This window comes from Ornithodoros turicata, chromosome 4 (assembly GCF_037126465.1).
Source record: "Ornithodoros turicata isolate Travis chromosome 4, ASM3712646v1, whole genome shotgun sequence".
NCBI classification, from domain to species: domain Eukaryota; kingdom Metazoa; phylum Arthropoda; class Arachnida; order Ixodida; family Argasidae; genus Ornithodoros; species Ornithodoros turicata.
In genome coordinates, this window is record NC_088204.1 from 45,733,491 (window position 1) to 45,741,711 (window position 8,221).

The following is an 8,221-nucleotide window of genomic DNA, read 5'->3' on the forward strand; positions in this document are numbered from 1 at the left end:
CTTAATGTAGGATGGTAGTTGCGAAGGTATATCTTTAAGAACGTGGTCTACAAAGCTTGAGATGTTTCTCAGTAGCTGTACCGCTGCATGAAACTATGGGGCGCCCTGGATTTCCAGGTTTATGGATTTTAGGGAGCATGTAAACCTGCCCACTATGGGGCTTTTGGGGAGTAGATAGTCGTACAGGGTGGTATCTATCACTTTTCTTGCCTTTAGAGCTTTTAGACTGCAGATAACATCTGCTGTAATTTTCTCCGTAGGGTCAGCCTCGAGGAGTTTGTAAAATGATGTGCACGATAGTCGTCGAAGACCTTCGTTACCGTAATTGCTTTTGTCCATTACCACGATTGCACCGCCTTTATCAGCTTTTTTGATGACTAAGTCGCTACGATTCTGAAGATCAGAAGGGCTGCGCTGTTCAGCTGGCGTTAGATTTGGTTTCGATTTTCGGTTGGATGATTCATTGTAGGCCGTTAATGATATCCTTTTGAACCGCACATATGTACATGTCCAGAGTCTTTTCACGATTAGCCTCTGGCGTAAAGTTGGATGGCAGTTTGAAAGGGTGGGGATCCGACTTAGGCTTATCATGAAAGTATTCCTTTAGACGTAGACGACGGGCGAAATTATCTAGATCCAGATGAAGTTGGTATTCATTTATTTTACTGTTATTGGGGCAGAATGAGAGGGAGGCCACGGCTAAGTACGGAGACCTCTCAATCGGTAAGTGTGTGGGCCGATAGACTAACGACATTATGGGACTTTTGGATAACGCACGTGCAGGTGAGGTTGCAGTAGTGGAATCTGTTTTTTTTTTGCAACAACTTGCTGATCTAGCGATGGTGTAGAAGTGGTACGTGTACTATTAATCAGTGATGGCCAGTAGTTAACTACATGTAGTTAAACTACTAGTTAAACTACCAGATTGTAGTTAAAAAGTAGTTATCAACTACTTGCAGAAATGTAGTGGCAACTACTAGTTAAACTACTATTTCAAGTAGCTAACTACAGTAGTTAGGTTACTGAAGGCGCGAACTACTTCCGACTTTGCCGCAAGCTTTACGGCACGATTGTTTGATGAGAACGGAGGTGCAGAACAATTGTGTCGTGCATGTGTACTAAATCTTCATTTTTAATGCTTGTCCAGCAGCGTTGCGGATTTAACGAGTCAAATCGGCTTTAAATTAAATCCATGCTTTTCGGAACACCGCAAATCAAATCCAAATCAAGTCCGGATTTAAACTTGAGGCGACAAATCAAGTCCATTTTAAATCCGGATTTGTTTTTGGTGTGCTAAATCAAATTCGGTTTTAAATCAGGATTCATCACTTCCGTCAACGAATCCGGGGGCTAAAAACTTCCCGATATAACTGTAGCATGCAGCTGACCATTGTCGGGTTTGGAGATAGTGACTTATCTCGCGGCCGGTGCAGCCGGGTTATCGCCCGCTGATATCGTACACGTGCAGTAGTAGGGGGCGCTGAAGACTGTCATCGATACCCTTAAAAAGGCGGGCGTGTTTGTATTGGGACACTTCCCGGGGGATCCTCGAGCTGGTCACGGATCGTTGGCATCGCAGGGTATGCAAGTATGGTAATAAATTGTTGTTTCTCTGCTATTTGAATGGTTGTTTCGTACTACCTCCGGCGAGGCGAACGGATGCGGAAGGCCCCGGGAGTGGGAGCCCTGTGCCCAGTTGGGCAGGGGCGGTAGTTTTCCCGCAATGGCGCCCAACGTGGGGCCCGAGTCCGTTCGGTGGAGGATTCCCGTATGTCATGTGCCACGTATGTTGGCGGTTTGGGCCGGCAAGTTGTTTTCGGCGTTGCTAATTGTTTTATGTTTGTTCTCCGTGACCAGCTCGTCGCTCCCGGTCAGTTGTAAGCTGCTACGTGGCTGCGACTCTGGAGCAAGACTGAGGCACTCGCAGTTCCCCGGCCCTGCTCTAGTAGGACGCCTGACTTGGTCGCAGTAGTACCAGCAGGACTCGCGCGGCAGTCCGGCGTATCGATGGCGTCTCATCCACGACTCCGCACAGGTTAGAGTCCGCAGTGCACGCGCTACTGCTACCTGACGCAGCGTCAGCTGCGCTGGCGGCACGCTCGGAGAGGCCGTTCGCGGGCATCGGCTGCAGCCGAGTTACACGTCATTCCATGACTCCCAGCACGGTTCATGAACGAATTTCTCCTGACGGATTACCAACGCCGTTTCCGAAGGGAGCTGCATAAGCGTACTCAGCTTTGCGACGAGAGCCATGTAGAATTCGTTCGGGCTTCACTTCGGCCGTTCAGTAGGGTTGTTTCCTCTGCGACTGAAGCGCGGAAGGTCGCATCGGCTATCCGCCAGTGCCACTCACGTGTTCGCCCAATTTTCGAGCCCGTCACTTCTCCAGCCGGGAAGGATGCCGTAGGACGTTCGTGCTATACAAGGCGACCTCCTTAGCTGAACTCGAATACCATCCCCGCCTACGCCGGATCAGGCGTTAGAACCGCGTTGCACGTGTTCGACGGAGATTAATTTCGGTTGAGCGCCGACATGCAGACGGACTCACGACCGATACAGTACTGCCTACAGTATGCGACCTTACAGGCCGTGTAGGTGGCCGCCGAAAACGTCGGTCACTAGGACCTAGTGCCCCTGACTCGTCCTGACATTCAGTTCGCTGTCATTCACACGACCGCGACTTCATATAGTGATTAGAGGGTCCAACAACGCCTCTTCGCCAGGAGATTCCTTCTGGTCACTTTCCTGTATACCTCTTTCTTTTTTTTTATTTTAGGCGTCCCAGCAAACTCGGGATACAGCAGTTCCTCGCCGCAGGAGGCCCCTACCTCCACGTTCCTCCACCGCGCCAGGACAGAGGCCGCCCGGGCTTCGAGGGTTCGAGATGCCGATGTGGTAGCAGCACTTGCGATCATCCAAAGACACAGACCGGAATGTTACGGGACATGGAGCAGCAACCTGCAGAGCCGCCAAGAGGAAATGACGTCCTAATCGACATTCCCGACGACGACATGGACGACCTTCTCTGAAAATATCAGAACTGAATGGTTCGTGTGTGATCGCGCCTTGGGATCTCTCTTGTTTTTCAGTGCCGTGACGGCACGTCGAGTGTTTTGGTCGGGGGAGTGTTGGGTTTGAGATAGTGACTTATCTCGCGGCCGGTGCAGCCGGTTATCGCCCGCTGATATCGTACACGTGTAGTAGTAGGGGGCGCTGAAGACTGTCATCGATACCCTTAAAAGGGGGCGGGAGTGTTTGTATTGGGACACTTCCCGGGGGATCCTCGAGCTGGTCACAGATCGTTGGCATCGCAGGTATGCAAGTATGGTAATAAATTGTTGTTTCTCTGCTACTTTGAATGGTTGTTTCGTACTACCTCCGGCGAGGCGGAACGGAATGCGGAAGGCTCCGGGAGTGGGAGCCTGTGCCCAGTTGGGCAGGGGCGGTAGTTTTCCCACACCATGTATACAAGGTACAATTACTGCATGCATTTGCTGTATTACACCCGTGACATGGTATAAACAACTATAAATCTCACCTGGCAGCGAAGAGTATGAACAGCCAACATAGCGATACGAAGGTTGACACTGACATTTTGTTTTCACGTGGATATCGGAGTAACATATTTGTCAAATACGCTTACTCGGCACATATGATAAAGCCAACTGCCGGGGATTATGTTGTGTTAATGTGATGGATGCGTGCTGCACACCGCAGTCGTGTTATAACAAACTCAATGGTACAGCCGCCCAACACGCGTAAGCAGTCTTATTCTCTCAGGTTCTTGTTTAGAAAGACCAGCTGCTCCAATGTAGCTGGCTGCAGCCTGTTTCTTTTCGTGGTCTTGATCAGGCTGGCTGCAGAGAGCACTCGTTTCAACTGCTCTAGAACTTGCAGGTACTGCAAATACATGTTTCGCTACTTCCGAAAGCAGCGGGTAGCGGGCCACTAGGGACATCCAATAGCAGAGAGGGGAAACAACATCATCCTTTACTGTACACTCGCTTTAATAGAGGACTATTTCGTCCTTCGTTCTTGCGGTATGAGTTCTGCGGTGGCACCAAGTTGACCATAAGCAAGCCACTATGAGAAGGGCAACCAACATTCACATTCCTGTTCCTGCACACAATGACCTTATACGACTGGTTCTCATGTGGACATTTCGGGACTTATTTTAGCAATCTCTGGACACCAGAACGCGACATCAGTCGCAGTTCCGAACCAATAAAACAGACAAAATACGTGTATGGTAGTCCTTTTCTCGAACGTACATTGCCTGAGCTCAGTGGACCAGTGGTGTGCTTTCTCCCATGCGTTCCATTTCTACGAAATAATAGAAAGCTGTGATATCGTTGTGAATTAGACATCGAACTACCCATGTGATTATGTGTGAGAGTATTGCATGACGTACCTTTAGTGCTTGGAAGGAAAGATGGGTATAGGCCTTAGAGGTGGTCTGTCTGACAGACAAACCAGCTCTTAAACTTGAAGCAGTCTACAAACAGTGTCCGTAGACTGCTTCACGCAATCAAAAAATCATGGGATTTCTTTTTAAACGAAACAGAACTTTTGGCGGGACATTGGGAACAGAGATGGCGGAATGCAAGGCAAGCCATCTCAAATCCAAACCTTTTTAGACCTTCTCCTCATTGCATCATGTGTAAACATTGTGAAATGCAATTACAGAGACGGCCCCAGATACGACTGACAAAGAATCTGCCCGCCCGTCAACGTCAATTTCGCAGCAGTCAAAATCCAACCATTTTCCTTGAGGAGCTTGACCAAATACACATCCAATTCCGTCGAAAAAAAAACGTGATTCAATCCAAATTCAAATCATCTGTCAAAAATGGGATTCAATCCAAATCATAATCGTCGCCCTATTTCCCCGTAAACCAAATCCAAATCAAATTCCTTTGATGGATTTATATCATATCCCCGGATCTAAATCCGCAACACTGTTGTCCATTGAAGCCTTGTCCATTGAAGCCTCATTTGCTGTGAAATAATTATGCAACTTAGTTTATCGCGTAGGCGCAGAAGAATCCCGCGCAAGCTTTGTATTTGACGATCGTAGCAGTGCTTGAGCCAAAGTTTATCATTGCTTGTGATTCATATTTAGGGGGTTCCAAGAACACTACATGGGATTAGTGTTGATGGACAACCGTTTAATAGTTATAGGTGTAGTAAACTACATTGCAGTAGTTAAGAAGTAGTTTTAACTACTCCCCTGAAAAGTAGTTGAACTACTAGTTAACTACTCCATCACGAAGTAGTTAGTAGTTATAGTTAAACTACTGTAGAAGTAGTTAGTGGCCATCACTGCTATTAATATGTCACACTCCTCAACTGGTGCACTTCATCCAAGGGTAACTAGCGCATTAACGTTGTCCCTGACTAATTTTCTTCGTTTAGCATTGAGCATTGCCTCTTCCCTGTCTTTTGCGTACTGTACTAATTCCGCCTGATGGTTGTCGCTTAAGACGGATTTACAATCGATAATTTTGGTCTGCTGGGATGATTGGTCTATAGCTTCTTCACAGTGGGATTTTAGCACGTCGATTAACGCGGTAGAATCATTCTGAGGGATCTCGTCCCACTTGTACTGACGTATATATTATTATATATTATGTTATATATATAATTTATTATATATGCTACAAAATTTAGGTTCGAACGACCAGGATGTTGAATTAAATAGGGGGAGATAAAAGACACCAGAGACTGAAGTAGGGAGTAGGGGAAGTTTTTATTAAGCTGGCATTTAAACTAAGGGTCTGGGGAAGTCTACGTTTCGGCGGAAAGCTCCGCCTTCTTTCGGGACTGAGACGAAAATCTATGTACAAGGTCTTTTAAAAGGTTACAAAAGTGTCGTCACAGTTGGTACAATTCACTGCGAGGCAGTCGTCAGTGAGTCATGTTCTGGAGATTCCGGAAGGTTCCTGGGTCATCGGCCGGGGAGATTACGTGTCAGAGTCCTTGGGTCGCGCTCGTTGAAAACCTGTTGTCCGGGGTGTTCTTAGAGTCATTGTGTCCTGTAAAGAAAAGAAGAAAAGAGGCAGCGGGCACTCCGAGGACCATACAGAAAAAAAGTTATCCGGATATGCTCTTACAGTTGATAGCACTCCTTTATCCTCATTTATTAGAGATTGGAATTTGTAGATCAAGTACGATTCGCGTTGCTCTCTGCAGCGATCGGATGTGAAATTTGACTCTAAAATAAAAAGTGCGACGTTATTAATGGAAATGACCCGTGTCGACTAAAATGGCGAGAAACCGGGAGGCTACCTTTTTTCGAAACATCTGATCGGTGGTTATTGAATCGAATCCTGAATGAATTTTTACTTTGACCTACATATTGCGCGGAGCATGTTGTACATTGAATGATATAAATAATGTTACTGGAGTTACAGTCAAAGTCGCCATTGATTTTAAGGGAGAAGTCGGAGTTTGTACTCTTGACCGCTGCCGTGCTTTGCATTGATTTGCATATTTGGCATCTTTTACCATTGCATGGATGGCATCCCGCCTGTGGATCCCAGCTGTGGACGGCCGGTTCGAGCTTCTTGGCTCTCATCGGCACAGCGTAGGGATGTGGACACGCTCTTGGGTCGGCACAAACATTGTGTCTCTGCAAGACATCAATGTTCCAGGGTGTTAGCAACACCTCTGGAGGCCGCAGTGCAAAGCCAGTAAGTACAGATACAAATACAAAAATGAGCAAATGCTCCATGGCTGCACGTGAGGCATATGTTTACAGTTCAAGCGTGCCACAACCCCAGCTGTGGACGGCCGTTTCGAGCTTCTTGGCTCTCATCTGCACAGCGTAGGGATGTGACACGCTCTTGGGTCGGCACAAACATTGTGTCTCTGCAAGACATCAATGTTCCAGGTGTTAGCAACACCTCTGGAGGCCGCAGTGCAAAGCCAGTAAGTACAGATACAAATACAAAAATGAGCAAATGCTCCATGGCTGCACGTGAGGCATATGTTTACAGTTCAAGCGTGCCACAATCCCAGCTGTGGACGGCCGGTTCGAGCTTCTTGGCTCTCATCGGCACAGCGTAGGGATGTGACACGCTCTTGGGTCGGCACAAACATTGTGTCTCTGCAAGACATCAATGTTCCAGGGTGTTAGCAACACCTCTGGAGGCCGCAGTGCAAAGCCAGTAAGTACAGATACAAATACAAAAATGAGCAAATGCTCCATGGCTGCACGTGAGGCATATGTTTACAGTTCAAGCGTGCCACAATCCCAGCTGTGGACGGCCGTTTCGAGCTTCTTGGCTCTCATCGGCACAGCGTAGGGATGTGACACGCTCTTGGGTCGGCACAAACATTGTGTCTCTGCAAGACATCAATGTTCCAGGGTGTTAGCAACACCTCTGGAGGCCGCAGTGCAAAGCCAGTAAGTACAGATACAAATACAAAAATGAGCAAATGCTCCATGGCTGCACGTGAGGCATATGTTTACAGTTCAAGCGTGCCACAATCCCAGCTGTGGACGGCCGTTTCGAGCTTCTTGGCTCTCATCGGCACAGCGTAGGGATGTGACACGCTCTTGGGTCGGCACAAACATTGTGTCTCTGCAAGACATCAATGTTCCAGGGTGTTAGCAACACCTCTGGAGGCCGCAGTGCAAAGCCAGTAAGTACAGATACAAATACAAAATGAGCAATTGCTCCATGGCTGCACGTGAGGCATATGTTTACAGTTCAAGCGTGCCACAATCCCAGCTGTGGACGGCCGTTTCGAGCTTCTTGGCTCTCATCGGCACAGCGTAGGGATGTGACACGCTCTTGGGTCGGCACAAACATTGTGTCTCTGCAAGACATCAATGTTCCAGGGTGTTAGCAACACCTCTGGAGGCCGCAGTGCAAAGCCAGTAAGTACAGATACAAATACAAAAATGAGCAAATGCTCCATGGCTGCACGTGAGGCATATGTTTACAGTTCAAGCGTGCCACAATCCCAGCTGTGGACGGCCGGTTCGAGCTTCTTGGGCTCTCATCGGCACAGCGTAGGGATGTGACACGCTCTTGGGTCGGCACAAACATTGTGTCTCTGCAAGACATCAATGTTCCAGGGTGTTAGCAACACCTCTGGAGGCCGCAGGTGCAAAGCCAGTAAGTACAGATACAAATACAAAAATGAGCAAATGCTCCATGGCTGCACGTGAGGCATATGTTTACAGTTCAAGCGTGCCACAATCCCAGCTGTG